This window comes from Falco naumanni, chromosome 1 (assembly GCF_017639655.2).
Source record: "Falco naumanni isolate bFalNau1 chromosome 1, bFalNau1.pat, whole genome shotgun sequence".
Classification (NCBI taxonomy): Eukaryota; Metazoa; Chordata; class Aves; order Falconiformes; family Falconidae; genus Falco; species Falco naumanni.
In genome coordinates, this window is record NC_054054.1 from 6,127,728 (window position 1) to 6,145,736 (window position 18,009).

At 41.6% G+C, this 18,009-nt stretch overlaps 1 long non-coding RNA gene across 1 annotated transcript; it reads left to right on the forward strand.

Annotated features, from left to right (window-relative positions):
* The first annotated feature begins 1,021 nt into the window (after positions 1–1,021).
* Positions 1,022–16,792, forward strand: LOC121096262. The gene is made up of 4 exons (XR_005830431.1): positions 1,022–1,220; positions 1,945–2,145; positions 12,678–12,746; positions 16,139–16,792. It is a non-coding gene; the product is annotated as an uncharacterized LOC121096262 (long non-coding RNA).
* Positions 16,793–18,009: the final 1,217 nt, after the last annotated feature.

Consider the following 18,009-nt stretch of genomic DNA (forward strand, 5'->3'; position numbering starts at 1 on the left):
GTCTGGTGAAATGTTTTGGTTATTCTTAAATGATCCTCAATACTGAAGGAGGAAAGGCTTGAAAAGAAGCCAAACTTGAGATTAAAAAATATACATACGCTGTAACCTTTTGTTTTCTTTCAAAGTTAGATGAAAGGACTGAATAGCCCAAATGGGAGGCTAAAACACTTGCAATGACAGAATGGTTGGGGCTGAGTTTTGTTTGCTGTTTCACTTCAATCTACATTCACTTTCTTTCCAAAATTTTTAGCTAAGCCATCAAAGTAAAAATTTTTCTTTTGTGATCTCTGCCCTTTTTTTTTTTTTTTTCCCCATAGGTTCATTTATGCTGCCGATTTTTTTTGCGATATTGTGTGTTTCAGTTTCTCCTCTGTTCTCTTGCTGTTAGACCTCTTGAATACCTCTCCAGCTAGGAAGTCCAGAGATCATGAACTCACATGAATGCTTTGATAGTAGTCAGGAGCACTGAGAGCAGTACTTCTGTTTATTTCAATAGAACATATAATTATTATCTTTGGTGTACTTGCAAGGAGAAAAAAAGGATTAAGATACTGTTGGACACCGTCCGAGTCCTGCTGGAATCCTCAGTGGTTTTTAGGGTTTAAAATTACCAGGATGTTAATTTTCACTGAGAACAGTCAGCTCTGGATAAGGAGATATATCTGTATGCTGTGTTTCAAGTGAGAAAATTGCTAGAAATATTCTGAGGGGCTGATACTCTGACATGTGAAATAACAATAGGACAGTTACATTCATTTCGCTCTCCACCAGCTCTCTTCTGTAACGTGCCTCTCAGCTAAGCTCTATTCATCATTGTGTTATTTTTAGCTTGGTTTCCAAAGGAAACAAGGCATATGAGACCGTGTTGTCTGTCTGTCTGCTTATCACTGCCTCCATAACAACGCACTATTGGCCAGTTTCAACCAAACTTGACAGCGGGATAAAAATCTGCAGGATGTAAAGTAGCTGCCAGTTTCCCAAAACTGGGTGGCTGATGGAGAGGCTGCAGTGGGAGCTGAGCGGCTGCATGTACCTCGGCATGGCTGGCACACACAGCAGCCACAGCATCAATCACCCTAACACCAAAACTGGGCAAGGATATGGGGAAGGGATGGGCCATCAAGAGCCATCAGGAGCTGGCTGTTCCCTCCTGGGCTTCTCTTTGACTTTCTTACCCGCACACAGAAAGAAACTTTCCTGCCACGATACCACTTCAGCTGGTAAGTGCTACATTTTTTGACACTGTCGCAAACAGACCTCATTGTGCTAAGGCACAGATGAAATAGGTTTCCCCCATTCTTATGTTTGCCACCAAGTCCAACTTCAGTTAGTCCTTTTGTTTTAAGGCATGTGGTAAGAAAGACATTTGTTAGAAAACAGCTTTCCAAAATGACACCTCTGTCAGGTGTCATTATTCCTCTATCAGGAAAAATTATGAATATGACCCCCAGTCCTACTCTGCTGCTGGTATTTAATAAGGCAAAACAAAACAACGGAGGGAAAAAAGATTAAATTTCCACGAGGCATCACCTGCCCCATTCACAAGGGGTACAGACAAGCCAGTGGAAAAGGCAGGGTCTTGACTGGCTGCTCAGAAATTGGCAGGGTAACTAACCCCAGGCGATGTCTGTTGGTGGAAGTCGGGAGGAGCCCGTCCTCTCCCCCGGCTCACACAGCTGAGCAGAGACACAATCCCTGACTCTGCTGTCAGGCTGGGCCATGGCCAGGTCACTTCAGCCACACTCCATGGCCAGGGAGAGGTGATGGAGGTGAAGCTGATATTCGGCCAGCATTAACTCTGCCTGCCAGCGAGGGGGTCTGCTTCGTAATGCTGCCATTGCCAGAAAGACCAAAACGTTTCAGTAGCAGTTCCACTCCCTATCCTGTTTTTCCTCTTACAAGAAAAACTTAGTGCTCAGCAGGCTTATTCTTTTTGTACCTCAGCACTGCAAAGGCAGAAATCTTGGTTTGACTGACCTGAAACCAGTGGAGTCGAGGAAAACCTCTGAGGAGCTAGCAGCTCTCACGTTGACGTACAGAACGGAGACTGGCACCCAGGAGTGGTCGTACGGACATCAGAGGGGTGCCCACTTTGAGTCATCCCCCCACCTGAAATCAGGGCTCCCACTGTGACCAGCATGACAGGTAACATCACCATGAAAAGCTATATATGTTGTGTCTATAGCTTAAATATTACCAAGCTGGATAAAACATCTGTTTTAGCCAAAGTGAACAGACCTGGGAGTCTGTCTGCTTAGGGGCTGTTTATTAATCTTATTTATTTGTTTATTTAGCCTTTGGTTTTTTTTAATGGCAATCAAAAGCTTCACATAGAAGCATAAACTAAAACTATACTTAAGCCTTTAAAGGAAGCCAACAGCCAGAATTACCAAGTGCTTGCGGTTCTCATTAAGAACCAACCGATGTTTACTCATTTGAAAGTGCAGCTTGGCATCTCTGTAATTCAAGCACTGGGAGAAAAGCTTCACTGCTTAGCTCACTCCTCAACAAACCAAGGAGCCTGCAGAAGAGAGAGATGGGGGGGTGAGAGATGCCCACTGTATAACGGTTCACGGGAGTCTTTGCTTTTCTTTTACAGCATTTTTTTGAGTCACCATAAGTACTGAGACCGTTGGGTTCAGTGACCCCTTTGTAAAGCATAGGGTTATTTTCCCAAATATTTATCTTTTCAGCTGAAAATGTCAGTGCTTGAACTCTGACTGGAGCTACATTCTTGGAAGCAAAAGCAAAGTACTTTCAGCTGTTTGAAATAACTTCAGATTTTATAAAAAAAAGTCATACATAGTTGCATGTATTTTGCAACGCCAAAAGAAAAAACAAGGAATTAAGTCTGACAACTGGCTTGGGCAATGCTTTCAAGTAGATCTAGTGCCTTTGCACGAGTTGAAATAAAACGAGGATCTTCCAGGGGAAACACACAACTTGTGCATTCATGTGAGATGTATCTTTACAAGGTGCACATGAATGCATAGCTAGTGACAGCAGGTTTATAAGGATGCAAAAGGCAGCAGAGCAGTCAGAAAGAGAATCTGGCACCAGAACTGTGACTGTTCATGTTTCATACCCTCTTTCAGTCTTGAGACAAGATGGATTGATGGGGCAGTGGAGGAAATGTCTCCTAAACTTGAGTGCAAGGAGTACAAACTGGGAAGACCCAGATGAAATAAAGGTGAAGAAGGCTGGCATGCATCCCAGTGATTACCAAATCAACCGGAATAGTAAACAACTTTTTGTATTAAGGAAAGTAATGTATGTTCATAAAATAGATGCTGGAAAACTCAGAATTACTTTCTCAGGCTTGAGTCGTTATTCCCTTTTAAGATGCATGAAGAGAAGAGATACCACTTGGTTTAGCTACTGAGCTAAACTTAGAAGCACACTATATGCAACCACACTACCACGCCCTGGATGACCATTAGCTATCACACAGTGCACCCCGTGTCATCTGTTCTCTGTATTTCATATCACTTTAACAGAGGCACGTTAGTTAAGAGAAGCACATTATTTTTGGAGGTAGGGGTGGAGTGAGGAAGAGAACAAAACAAGGAAACCTGAGTCCTAAGAACAGGGACAGTGCATTAAAAAAGCCACTCTAAAAAAGAGAGATGCTGTAATAAGCTGGAAAGCAGTGATTGTCCTTTCAAACCTTGTTTCTGTATCTGGAATTTTCACTAGGAAATCAGTGCTGAAATTACTCCAATGAATTATTGAAATCTCCACATAAAATCTGCACTTAGAGTCCTGGATCTTGCACTTGTGCTTATTAGAAGTGCAAAGATATGAAAAACTTCTGGTCTTTTAATTTATGCACCCATGCCAAGATTTTCATGAAATATTTATAGGGTGACTTTTTCAGCTTTTTTCTCTCCAGTTTTTTTTTTTTTAAATTCTTATTAATTGCATTTATAGCATCACTGATTTAACTGAAAGGGGGAGTTGATATCTGAGATGACCCCTTCTTTCCACGTAGGGGAATAACTTGATCTGTGAAACTCACTGCCGGAGGATGTTACGGAGACCGCTTTGGTCTCTTGGGGGACAGGTGTGTGGGTGCTTCCTATGCCGGGTGGCTCAGGGAGGTCCTGCATGGCTGCTTGCCAACAGCAGGGAAGGATCACAGTCTACATGCTCCATTATTAGTATGACTTACATAGAGGCATCTGTTCCCAGCCTCTGTCAGAGACAGGCTACGGGGCTACCCTGGCTGGGATCTGACCCAACCTGACAGCTCAGCATCACGCCTCTCAGCCAGGCTCAGTCCCTGCCTCAGGCTCAGTAGCTATTTAACAACATTCATGTGGCTTCAGGCCAGGTCAGAGCAAAATCTGATCTGGCTGCAAGAATACTGAGGCAGCGGCGCGTTCCAGATTATGATCTTGACAAAACATGACCACCTGGACAAGATGGGTGCCTCCTCTAAAAGATAATGGGCAAAGAGCAGCTCCCTCCATCTCCTCCATGGGACCTGTCTCTTCAAAGCCATGGAAGAGAGCTAAAGCACATTGCAGTCCCTGGGGAAAACATCTGCTGTTGCACAGCACTTCTGCACTAGTGAACCTGCCCCAGCCCAGCCTGGTGGCAACACGATGTCCCCCCTGCCTCGCTCTCAGCTCCAGTCTAGCCCAGCTGACAATGGCGGTGCAAGGAAGTGGGCAAAACATCTCTTCTCTTTTCATTTTAAAAAGCTGTTGTAACATTTTTCTGCTGAAGACCTGCTGCTTTTTCTAAATCATACTTGTCCCGATAAAATGGAAAAACCTGAGAGAGGATTTTGTCTCATGGTGGATCTGGGGCACAATTTCTGACTGGTATTGCAGGAAAAGTTGTTCTACTCATTAAATCATCCTCTCTGCAATATTGTGCAGTGTTTGTGGACTGCTGCAACTGCTTGTCTGGCAAATACTCCAATTAATATAAGCAATCATATTGTTCTACAGTCATCCAGGAAACCAACAGCCTCCCTTTCCTCCTGACCCTCTTAGCAGCTTCCTGTCCTTCCTGCGCTCTTCCTAACGCACTTAGCGGATTTCAGCACAGCATTGCCTTGGGGAAGCAAGCTTCCCAGAGACTTCTGTTGCAGAGAATCCCTAAGAAATAAAAAGCTCTTCTTGGGGCATCCCCAAGACGATGCCATTCCCCATGGCCCGTTGAATGCAGCATCCTTCCCGGAAACAGCCAAACTCCGCCTTTGCTCAGGACCATAAACATCTTGCTTGACCCTGATGGGATAGCAGCACTCTCAAGACTTTGCAAAGCCGTTTGCTCTGGAGGAACCTTTTTGCTACACCCACTATTGCACCTCTTTGTGTCCCTCATAATACAGGGAAGAAGAGGGGTAAGCAGGTTTTTACCTGAGGGCAACTTTCTGACCAACAGCAGGGAAAGTGATCTGTGCCCTTCATGATCTGCCACCATCTGCCTTTCCAACCTCCTCTCATGAGTCTTTGCACAGCAGAGGCAAGAGGAAGACTGGAGGGATACTGACTGGTGACAGTTCACCATGACCTCATGGCTCACCTCTCCAAGACAAAGGAAAACAACAAAAATCAGGGCATTACAGAGAAGGCTGCAGAGGGTAGTTGCCCTCCTGAAGGCTGGTACCTGTCCTGGGAGACAGAAGGGAGTGAAATGGGGCCAGCTGGTGATGAAGCAAAAGGCAGCTGGATCTATCAGGGAAGCAATCAGGGGTGGGTGTGGGGAACCTAGATCTGTGGCTGGCTTTTCAGTGGGACCTTGCAACCATTTGCAAGGGTGATGTTATTTCTTCTGTGCCAGAGGCATGTCCCCAGGGGCAGGATGACAATGAGCCAAGCCCTGAGACTGGCAGCCTGTTCACCTTGTTGTGCTGACCAAGCCACAAGTAATTGTGTTGATCAAACAAATATCCTGACAGAGCTGAGAAGAGCTGAGCAGCTGTAGGCATGTCGAGTGCCTGTGCTGATGGGAGCAACTCCAGAGAGCAAACAGGGGAGAGGACAGCCGCCACTGGCATGTGAAGGGCTTGCTAGGAATGGGCCTACGGACGTGAAACCACACCAAGAGGGAATGCGTAGCCAGGCGAAGGGACGGGGGAATTTCCACAGAGCACTTAAAGATCTTATAAAACGTTCATTAAATTAGGTTTCCAGCAATTGTCAGCACTTGAATTACAAGGACCAAATGCAACTGAAAAGCTACCTTTTGCTTTCATGTGAAATGGTAACTACACATCAAACGTTTTAATCTTCTGCAATGACTAAATATGTGGAAATCTGTAGGTCTATTTATATAAAAACTTCCAAAGGCTACGTTATCTCTGTGATTTACCCCCACTCCTTCCCCAAGGGATTTTTCTTTCATGTCTTCTTGCACCGTCTACATTTATTTACCAGTGAATATCACTTCAAATGAATTTAGTAGCAGGGATGTTTATAGAAATAGCACATTTTCAATGACTTGTGGAGAACACTTACAAAGTGAATGTTGTAAAACACAAGTGTGTTTACATTAGAAAACCAATAACAGACTGGTTAACAGCCAGTCAAGGCATGGAAGAAAATAAAGAGACCTGTTCATCCACTCCGAACCAGTCTACAGCCTTGAATATTGCAATGCTTCTTGGTGGTTTTACCTCTTTTGTGTCAAACCTGTTTCCAAGTAAGGTTTAGACCAAGAATTTTTCACTGAAACTATTCAGAGGATCACTTGAACAACAATTTGAATAATCATTTGAAAATGCATTATTCTGGATGGAACAAAATAAAGCAAACCTCTTACAATAAGCAGTTTGCAATAAATTATTCAATCACCTCTAATCAAAAGTGCCTAGCCTGAAGGAGAGTAAAGAAAAATAACTCAAAGCAGCAATTAATCTGTTATATTAATGAAAGGAACCATGTGTGACAATTGTACAAAACGAACATTTCTGGAAACCCTTGTACATTCTTGTTCAGCTTTGGAGAACAATAATTTAGATATTAATTTCTTTGACAAGCAGCGTTTGTTTCCAGGTCATCCAGCTGCTTGGTGGTTAGCAAATAGGAATAATGTGACAAAAGAAGGGACAACCCCATTGCCCTCTTCTGTAAGTGCAGTTTAATTTAGCTGATGAAGCTTACATCCCTTCCTGCCTTATGGAAGCCCTCTACCATCTGGCCATCAAGTTTAGCTATGTAGCTGGCACCCAGAGTTTAGATAACTCTTTATGCTATATGAATGGGACGGAGAAAAGGGCAGCAGCAAAGGGGTTTAAACTCTTGACAACAGACGACATTCATGACCCTCGTCTGGCCTTGCCCTCATGCCTCAGTGAAGAGATGAAACCTCTGTAACCCCTACAAGTGCACGTGCAACTCTGCAGCACCTCCTCCCCTTCCTTCCCCCCCAAGTGAGACTGTTCAGTATGTCTGGTCTCTACCCATAAATAGCTGCAGGATGACTGAGGCTCTGCTTTTTAGTATGTGTGCTATTGCTGGAAGGATTTCACAGAGCTTTTAAATGATGAGCAATTAGCTGGCTTTAGCCCCACCGTGACTCTGCCCACCCCGATTTGGAAGCAAACGAAAGAGGCAAAGAAGGCACTGACACTTTTTATGTTTCTCTCGATGCACTTGGAGGGCAAACATCATGACATTGGGTTTCACTAGATATTCATAGAGTCCTTTTCAGGTTTTTTTTAGTAGTTCTGTGGCCTTCTGGAGGCCAGGTACATTTTCTGATCCTGCTCTATTTTGAAAGCGTAATCAACTAGAACTTAATTCCACAGTGCATATAAAAGACTGCTGGATCTGGGGCCAGTTACACCTCTGAAGAATATCTACAGTACCAAGAATCAGTTTCACTTGAAATGCATGTATTTCTGCATACTTAGAGAAAGAGTCAGATAGGAGAACCATTTTACTTCCAGCTGTAAGAAATCTGACACCTGAACTGAGGCAAACCGAAATGCTCGCTGTAAAGGAAAAGTTGCCACAAATACAAATAAATGTCAACAGTTCATGGGCAAATTGGAAGTAAAATCCTCAAGCTGAGAGGAAGAGAAATGGTCTGAAACACACCGAAACGCAGGAATTATACTAAAGCCACAAAAACGGGAATATTTTCAGTATGGCATGGATTGAACAGTATGGGTTCACACAACAGAGGAACCTCAACGAAGCTGATACTGTCATTAGCCAGGCAGAGCATGTAGATGGACACAGTTGACATATCTTCAAGACAAATAACACCCTCCTTCCTTTCTGTTCACCGTAATATTTGGAAAGCTAACTTCTGTTCCTTGCCTTGACTTAATTTCCCTCAGGCCAAAGTGAAATCAAAGTTCAATCAAGGAAGAGACAGCAAGCAGAAGAAAGAGATACATACCTGTAAACATGGTCTCAGGTTACCTGAATACCCAAGGCAGAACCAGAACGCGGGTCAGTATTAACATGAGGGCGTGGAAAGTCTATGTTTATGTGCATAAACTGGAAAGTGATCAACACATTCCTGTCTCTAATTCTCCAAGATAGAGCCACTGCAACAACATTAAAGGAAGCTCTGAGTGTCTCAGGTATTTCAGGGGTGTTTTATGGAAGTCCCTAGTAAGCCACCAGAAACAGTGGTGTTGGTGTCGGGACAAGTCTAAGTCAGGAAAAGCAGGAAAGTCAAAACAAACACGCTGAAACAGTGGTTTTTAAAGCACGTTAAACCCCTGACTGTAAGGTACCTTTCAGAAATACAGCAGCTTTTCTTCCTTACTTTTTAAACATGGACCAGTAAAATGAACAGCTTTTTATCTGTTTTAGCCAGCAGAGAAACCATTCTCTGAAAGCTTAACAAAACTTTCCAGTGTTTCCCATACCTTGCCAATTTTCAGCAAGGCCGTGAAGGGAAAGAGCCATCCAGGCATTATCTGACTAAAACCAGAGAGCTGCTTTTACTTACACACTGACAAGAAGGAAGGTGTTACCCAGAGGTCAACTTCTTAAGCATTTGTCCCAGGAAATATAATTTGAGACCCTGAAGCGACTTTATCCAATGACAGCTTTTGGGTACTGCTCCCACCAGCAATCCTGCAACCATTCCAGAAGCAACGCACTGGAAAAAACCACACGTGCAAGCATTCAGCCAAATGCCAGGTAAAAATTCCCCTTCTAGAGCCCTGCAGAGATGGCAGAGATAGCTTGATAATGCCTAGGAGTCACTGAACTGGTGGTTGCACTGGTGCACAAACTTCCCTACAGCTGTCATACTGGTACGCTACCCCAAACCTAAGCAGGCATTGACCTGGGTCCATCATATTCCCTTTTCCAAACCTAAACCAGACAGTTGTGTAATGTTCCAGCCCAGTTTCTAAAATCGATAATCATATTCTTCAGAGCTTTGCCATATAATTATGGACACCTTTAGAGAAACCAGATATCCTTGTAGGTTTGGATTAAGCTTCTTGCAGAGTGTTTACACAGAGCACAGTTATCTCCTTCTATTATTAAACCCAAATAAAGGAGACATTGCTCACATAAGAAGAAGAAAAAACCCTACTCTTTTTCAAGGACAATTTATGTGGGGATCTTCAAGGGTTCTGCACATCCAAGAGAAATACAGACATCTAAAAGAGTAGAGTTAGGAAGTGAAAACAGCATTGCTGAAAGTACCCCTGTTGCACTGACACGGTACATGCAAATGACAGCACTGCATCCTTGTTTCTTCAAGGCAAAATCCCCCTTCATGCTAGATGAAAGGAGTTTCTAAATTATAGCTATACGTTTTTAACAAGAGTTCACAAGGCTTCCTTCCTTAAGCACTGTTTAGATAAGGTGCTTTAAAACAGAAATTCACCCTTTCTCAGGTTCAAACAAGATCATAGTTTCCTGTCATTCCAAATTTCTCTGTACCTCTGTCAAACCACCACCGCCTGTTCTCAGCAGCGAGGGTTCACCACCAAACAACCCAGCTGGTGTTTCACACACAGGGTAGGATCATCGAGAGACTTCCCACGTTGAAGGCATCGCATTTCCTTGGATGGGAAGGCAGGTAGAGTTAAGCATAAATAAGGGGGTACAATGTCCATGCAAGGCCATCTGGATAGTAAGTGGTGGTATCCTTAACATTCGTTGCGCTGCCAGTTTGAAAACCAAAACTATCTGCCAGAAATTAATTGCCATGCAGTGTGACCAGTTTACCTGAATTACAACAATACGGGCCCAGGAAAGAAGTCTGTGACAGTGTCAGCAAGGTCTCACATTGTGCCTCGATGAGAAGAGCTCTAGAAGACTGAACATCCACATCTCCACCCCTCCCTATCTTGGAGTTGTAATTTCGCCCTCGTCCGTCAAGCAAGAGAACAGTGGAGCGCCAAGGTCTGCAGGCTTTGGGAATAAGAGGTGGGGGGATGAGGTTTACTGGAAAGCTGCTCACGTTTCATTCTAGTAATCCTGTCTGCTTCCAAGCAGATTTCAGAAAAAATATCAGTGTTCTGCTGAATAGCTTTAATGGGATTACCTTTAAGGCTTCTCTAATAAGTGGTGTTATTAAGTTGTCTGGCTCATAGGGAGACTTACGCATAACCACTGGCACCCCCCCTTTTTCCTGATTTTGTTACAAATTGGAATTAGTGTCTGCGTGGTGTTGAGTTTCGTGTTTTAAAGAGGATTGGGTTAGGGGAAAATCTTTTGGGTAAAGTCCTTTTAAAAATTTTGCCTATGTTAAAAAAAATCCCTTTCAGCCTACAAAACATGTTCTAAAAGGGATTAGAGATGCTGTTCAGTATAAATCTGCCAGGAAGTCCAAATCAAGATTTCACAGACCAAACACGGTACAAATAATTGGAAAGGCCTAAGATTTTGCAGGAAAAACTATCTTAGATTTCTGAAGTCAGTCTGAAAGTCCAGAAAAAAATCAAAGAGAGTGGGCAGAGTTTGAAATGATGTAATTCTTTCAGCCTTTCAAGGTGACTCATTTAAAAAAATATTTACACTTAAATCACTCTTTGTAAAAAAAAGTGAATGCACTTAGAGAGCATTGACTAGAATGTTTTGAACTTGATGGAAAGTCTCTCTAAAGTTGAGTGAAAAAAAGGCTATTAAATTCAAGGAGTTCTAGATTCCTTCCCTTCAAAATAAATAAATAAAAAAAACAACCCCAAAACATGGTATCCTAAGACCAAGACACATTATGATAACATGAATGAAGAATTGTTAAAACACAGGAAAGGTTCATCCCCATGAAGACAACCCATGCAAATGGCATAAAACTCCAGAGCTACTGTATCCAGATAAAGTTTTATTGAGGGAAATTTCCCCAGGGTATGGCATTCAAAGGGCCACTTTTGTGGGACGTTCTGCAGTAGTAATGGTGACCATCAGGAAGGTTACAGCTGCGTCGGTAGTGTTGACACCTTCCAAGTCATTCTCATTCACCCATGACAGGAGGGGAACAGGCCCTGATGCCAGCACAGTCACTGCCAGTGAGTTTTAGTGCAAGGCAATTTGTTTTCCCTCTATTATGGCTTGATTCTCATCCACCTCTGTTGGCAGCAGAACCTTTTGTTGACTCTAAAATAAAAGTTGTATACTTTGAACAGTTTCATGTGGAATTGCTGAAAAAAGCAGAGCTATTGATTCAGAAGCTTTTTAAAATTCAGTTTTGATTGCTAGGCTTATGGGAGATGATGCTCTCTACATAGGTACTGTCAATTAAAGTTTTGGTAGGCATTTGGATGTGGGCACCAAAACCCTAAGGCAACAAGTTTTGAAGCAAAGATTATCTATCTATCTATCTATCTATCTATCTATCTATCTATCTATCTATCTATCTATCTATCATTATTTATTGCCTTAGAAAAACAAGGAATGCTTACTTTTATTTGGGGTCTCCATCTTGTATATGTGGGACCTCAGAGGAAGCTGGAACTTCAAGTGGGAGAATGCTAATACAGCACAAGAAACCTGCGTGGGCTTTGTTTTTCACGTGGGAAATAGCACAGATGAGTTTTAAAACTGCAATAAAAGTAATTGAGCAATTGCCAAGACTTGTAGTCATGATCTCAGGTTTTCACTCACTGAGCAAATACCCTTGAAACTCCCATTATGGTTTATGAATCAGCCGCTGTCTTACTTTCTTAGAGATATCATCACTACAAATAAAAATGTTGAATCCCTGGGGAGATCAGAAGATTCTGGTCTCTGTTCTCAGGGACTTTTATTTTCTGGGGTGTGCATGGGATTCCTGCTTTATTTCTTGGAAATGGAAAAAAGGGGCTTGGGATTCGCTACACCGACCAACCTCCTGTTTTCTCAATATACACCTGACCTTTCCTAACTACCCAGTACAAGGAGGAGTTCAAAACACAAGAAACCACACTCTGGCAGCCTTATACCTTCTGCTCAGCATTTTATACTGTGAGGAATTTCATTGCTGTTAGTGGGACTTCTCATGCAGAAAGGTCTTTTTCAGTATGTGCAGTGCCATCAAAGTCTCACCCTACATATATCTAGTGCTATATGAAATATCCTGTACATTATCAGTTCAGCTTAAAGATGCCAATAATAAAGGAAAACATATTCTGAAACTATGATTCTGAGACTTCAGAACATATTAAAACTACTTCACCTCTCTATGCAGCATAAAGTGAAATCATTCTTTTTCCAGTTGCATTGGAAAATCTATTCATGCCCAGGTTTTCTGTGTTTTTCTAGTGACTCCCAATGGACATTACCAAACCAGCATCGCTGCTGAATTTCCAGGCAAAGATGTGGGACCCTGAGGTAAAAGGGAGCTGCTCGAGAGAACGAGTGCTTTTTTTGGGATGACTCCTTTCAAAACAGCATTATTACTATATTTGAAAGATCAAAGAACTGTTATCCATGATTCATTTTATACTGACTTCTCAACATGTACACTTAAACAAACAAATAGTGGAAGAGCATGAAAAATAGAAACATAAAGAGTAAAAATTTCATAAGAACCTAAGGAACTACACTCAGCTTTAAAGAATGATTTATGTATTAGGAGCACACTAAAGCCCATCTTCAACAATTTTATGCTTGTGATTCAAACAAATTTTCATTGGTTGACCTGTGTTTCTAAATGGATGGTACAAGCACTGAGTCATTTCTGAAAGCAGTTCAACTTTTTCACTCTATGTTCTAAGTATATTTATAGACACAAAGTTTTCTATAGATCTCTCTGATACTTAAGCACCTTTGTTGCGCACACTGCCATAGACAGAACAATAGAGTTGTTCATTTTTTGGGTGTGTTAGGAGTATTGTGGCAATAAAAGGTTATATCTACTTGCAGAGGTAAGTGGAGACCCTTTTTATATTAGGTGATACTTTTTCCCAAGGGGAAGAAGCTGGCTATGACCAAGAGAAGTTGGGGACAGCCACTGGCTATGATAAATGACTGTTAGCAGGACCCTTCCAATATCTGATCAAGTATAGGATGCTTTGATGACCTTCCTTATTTTTTTTAAGTGAGAAGGATGGAAAATCACAAGTATGAGTAACAGAAGCCTAAGTCTAGTCCTTTTTTAGACATGCTAAAGTTTTCCCTCTCTGTTCTTCATAACCCGTTTACATTGCTAATCTTCATGTGGTGCCTATTAACAGAGCACAAATATGGAATGTTAAATCTCTGTGTATCCCAAGCTATCTACAACCCTGAAGGATTTGGGAAAAATTAAACAAGAGAGCAGGCAGATTTCCAGAAATAACACAGCTTTAACAAACACGTGAAATATTTATAGAACATGTAAAGAACAAAGGAAATGCAGCATTTCCTCCACGTACAATTTCTATCAGTGCTTCAGGAATACCATTTCCCTTCCATGTCGCTACCCTGAGGACAGGGACCACAGCTGATAGACCTAATAAACTCTTCTGGATTAACCTGATTTTGTCAAGAATATACATTCCAGTGACATATCAATTGCAATCCATAACTGCTTTGTTACTTTAGTTAAGTTTTTGAAAAAGGAATCTTACAGCAAACCTCTTGGCTGCAGCTAGGTGAGGTTTACTGGTAGCAAAACCTGCAGTGATGAAGTAATTGCATATTGCATTTTGTAACCACATAATGTTAACTGAATATGCAAAGTGTCTGCTGCTATAACAGCAAATACTGGGGTAGTGTAACATGTAGGAAAAAAATATACATGACTCATTCAGATACCTTGAGCTACACAGAATTTCTGTAATTAATGGATGGTAAAATATTACGGAGGACATTCTAACATTGCATCAGTAGCTTGGTCTCATCTAGCACGTTGTGTGCAGGATTGCTCATTTCATTTTAGAATGGGATATTACAAAATAGCGGACACTTTAGAGAAAGTTTAGGTATAGAGTTGAAAGACAAAAAGGACGGTTATGGGTCCAGGCACTTGACCTGATTGGCATTTCCACTGTCAAAAATTTAGCAATCTTCAGAATGATTTTGAATGTTTATATCAATGCCAAACTTTCCAGATTTTTTATTTAGTTCTGAGAACATTTTTAATAATTAAGCTTCTGTACTTCAAGACTTAGGCCATGATCTATTAGAGATTGAGATAAAACCAACTGTGGAAAGTAAATGACCATACATTTGCATACAGCAGAATTCTTGCACTGCCTCCAGTAGTCCTTGTGGTGGGATGCTGAGTACTGGAGCAAAGGTACCACAGTTCAAGACTGAAAAGCAGTGTTTGCCCGGTTTTGCATGTGTTAAATGAGGCACAGAAAAGTTAAGCAACTCTAATTTTAAGAGTACTCAGTGCTAGAATGGAAGAAAGTCTAGATTGTCTTCTCAGTTATGTGGTTTCTCAGATTACAAAGTAGATATTTGAACATGTAGACATTTGGATAGCAAATACAATGGAATCCTAGAGTGAGAGGGGAGACACCCAAGCTGGAGCTAAGGGTTGGAAGAAAGATTTCTTCAGGTGTATGGGTGGAGCCCACTGCTCTTCGTGGTGAAGGAGGGTGAAGCTGAAGTTCTTTAGAGTGCTCTCTGAAGCTTGCCTATCGTTTCGAAGGCTCACTGGCCTAGATTCCCACAGTTTATCCAACACTATGGGGAGCTGGAGACAAATGTCATTTAAGCGTGAGAGGATTAGCTATACAGAGCTCTTCTGCCCATGCCTCCCTCTTGCCTGAGGAGGCAGGTCTAGCTGTAAAACAAGATTAACTTTCAGACAAGGCAGTTCCCCAGCTTCTGCTGAGTTATGACGCTAGGTTTAAACAGTGTGACAATTTATTCTCAGGCCACTTAATCTCTTAATGATGTTGTCTAGGCACTGCTTGAGAGATAGAAAAAGAATCTTGTTTCCACATTAAAAATATTCCTGTAATAATGAACTAGGCCAATCCAAAAGTCTTATTCCTTCAAGCGCAGGAGAACAAGTCTATTATTATTTTTTTTAAAGCAAAAAAAGCGCACACCATCAAAGGAAAAGTCATGACCTCTACCAATACTCACTCTCCCGATAAGACAAAAACTGAAGGCAAAAATGTTCTTCTCTCCCAAATAACCACCCAGTATGATCAACAAGTCATAGAAAGGGACCCTAAGGCTCAGTTTGTCAACCAGAGACTCTTGCATGAAGAGGTGGGAGTTAATGAGCTTCTCCCAGTGCTCTTTGCTGAGCCAATGGTCTGTGTTGAGCCATGTGCAAATCCACGTATAGCTATGGCTGTTCAAAGCTTAAGCCTCACACCAGAGCTCTCAAAATTCCTGATCTCAAAAAGCCAGCCAAGAAAAGGAAAAAAGGTAGAAAACTGGAGCCAAAAGCTGACCTGCACTGAAAGTTTGAGCTTCTTTTTTTAATATACCTAAAAATGATTATGGAAATAATTACAACAAATAACTATTTGATTTTTCGCGTAAGTCAAAGATTATATACACATATACTTATGAAACTCTCTTGCCTGGGATCATGGAAATCTCTCAGCAACTTTAATTTAGCTGCTGTTAACATTCCTGCTACAATAGAGTCAAGTGCAAAGTGCATTGTAAATACTAGAGCTGTTTATAACCTAAAGGGCAAATTCAAATCCTGTTTAATTTCCTTACTGTTGTTCATAAAACAGTCATTTCAAGAATAGAAGCATGATGTGCAAGCATAGCAAATCTCACTTTTATCATAACATCAGAACAAAACAGTTTCTCTTTTCCAGCTTCGGTACCATTTTTGGAAGTGAGAGAAAATTTTATTCCGAGTCATGGAGAGGAACTCCAGACAATCCAGAGCTGCCCAGGTGTAACAACAGCAACAACAGCAAGCCTCTTCCAGATTTCACAGATGATTGATTTTAGTATTTCTTGGCATTGAAAACCATGAGCGGTTGCTCATCACATTACCCTTGCTAATCAGAAAGGCACCACAGCAGCACTGTGGCTGGTGGCACCGGAGGTTTGCTGGCACTTGAAAGCAGGAGAACCAAAGGGACCCAGCAGAGAAGTCAACACTTTCTTGACAGGGAGCTTGCTAAAAATAAGTGGTTGTACACATTCTCAGAGATCTAGGCCTAGTTGTGAATGATTCATACACATGGAAAGGAGCCAGATTTGCTGGATGCATTAGGTTGCAATGAGCTCATGAACTGCACTCCCCATGCTGAATGGTGCAAACGTAAACTGCAGAACAGATACGGGTGGAAATAAATTGATACCATTTTTACTCTGAGAGACCGTGGAACATTTAGGATGTTTGATAATAATTTCTATGCTACTGTGGAACTTATAGACAGTCTTAACACAAGTCTAGAAACCAGAACTAAAGCAGAAGATAAACCAGCAGAAGACCCTTCATTACTGAATATGTTTAAGTTGTATCCTGCAAACAAACTTCAGACACAACATGGAAATCTATTATTAATAAACTAGTGTAAATCTTGGGCCAAACCGGAATTGTGCGTGTTTTCTGTGTCTAAAGTCCATTAACTTCTGTCTGGGTCTGATTATTAAATGTTCTTAAAATACTTTGCCCATTTGCAAATTTATCAGCTGTCATTTTGATAGTTAAAGTTGTAACTTTTATTCTAGCTCAAGGAACTATTTTTTTTTTTCTTACTGGAGATCTTTTTGGACCACCTGATTGGTGACTAGATCTGTAATCAGTAGCTTTTAGCTCTGTGAAGGAAAGAGAAACATTAAAATATAGATGAAGGTTTAGTTAAGGATGACGGAGTTAATTTGAAACCCCTGCCATTCTTTGGGTAAGCTTTCAGAAGTATTTCTAAGGGAGGATCATTTTATTATCCATTCGCTATGATCTGTTTTTGCAGCAATACTTAAAGCCTAAATGGACTGGATTGAGAACAGATTTCCAGCCTTTCAAAAGATCTTAGCAGTTTACCACGCAGAGAAGCAAAGCTTCAAAGAAAATAATCTGTAGAAGATAAAATATCACTTGCAGCTCTTGTTTTCCATGCTGTCTGTGATTAAATTATATTTCAGTGAAAATAGGGCCTTTTGTATCCGATTCTTTGTTGTTCCTCTTTGTGATGCCCCTGTGAGGTCACAGCCCATCGTCATGATGACACTCTCTGTAGCCATGGCAACTTGTCTGCATTCCCGGACCGGGCATGCCAAGCTCAGAATGGGACTGCTTGAGAGAGGTTTGGTTGTGAGGTTTATCGTGTCACTGACAGTACTGAAAAATAGCAAATGTAGCAAGAGAAATGACCTGCAAAAGGAAGATGGAATTATCTGCAAAGGTATATACTTCAAAGTTTACCTCAACAGAAAAGGCCGTCGGTAATTTGTTATTAATAGGGCTTTTGCATATAGTTCATGCTTTTAAAATGAGAGAAGGAATCCATCTCTTTCTTGGAAACATATGTTTCATTTCTGAAACTTCCAAATCTTTGAACTGCCTAGAGAACAGCACGTGTCAGGATGGGAATTCCTTTGAGGTCCTCTGCTCTCATCCCTTCCTGGAACCTGGACTGGGAGAACAGAGCCAGGAAAAGCAAGCTTTTCCTTCAGACTGTGCCTGCATTTCTGCTGTACAGGGCTGCCGTTTGCCAGTTTGGATTATTTAGGT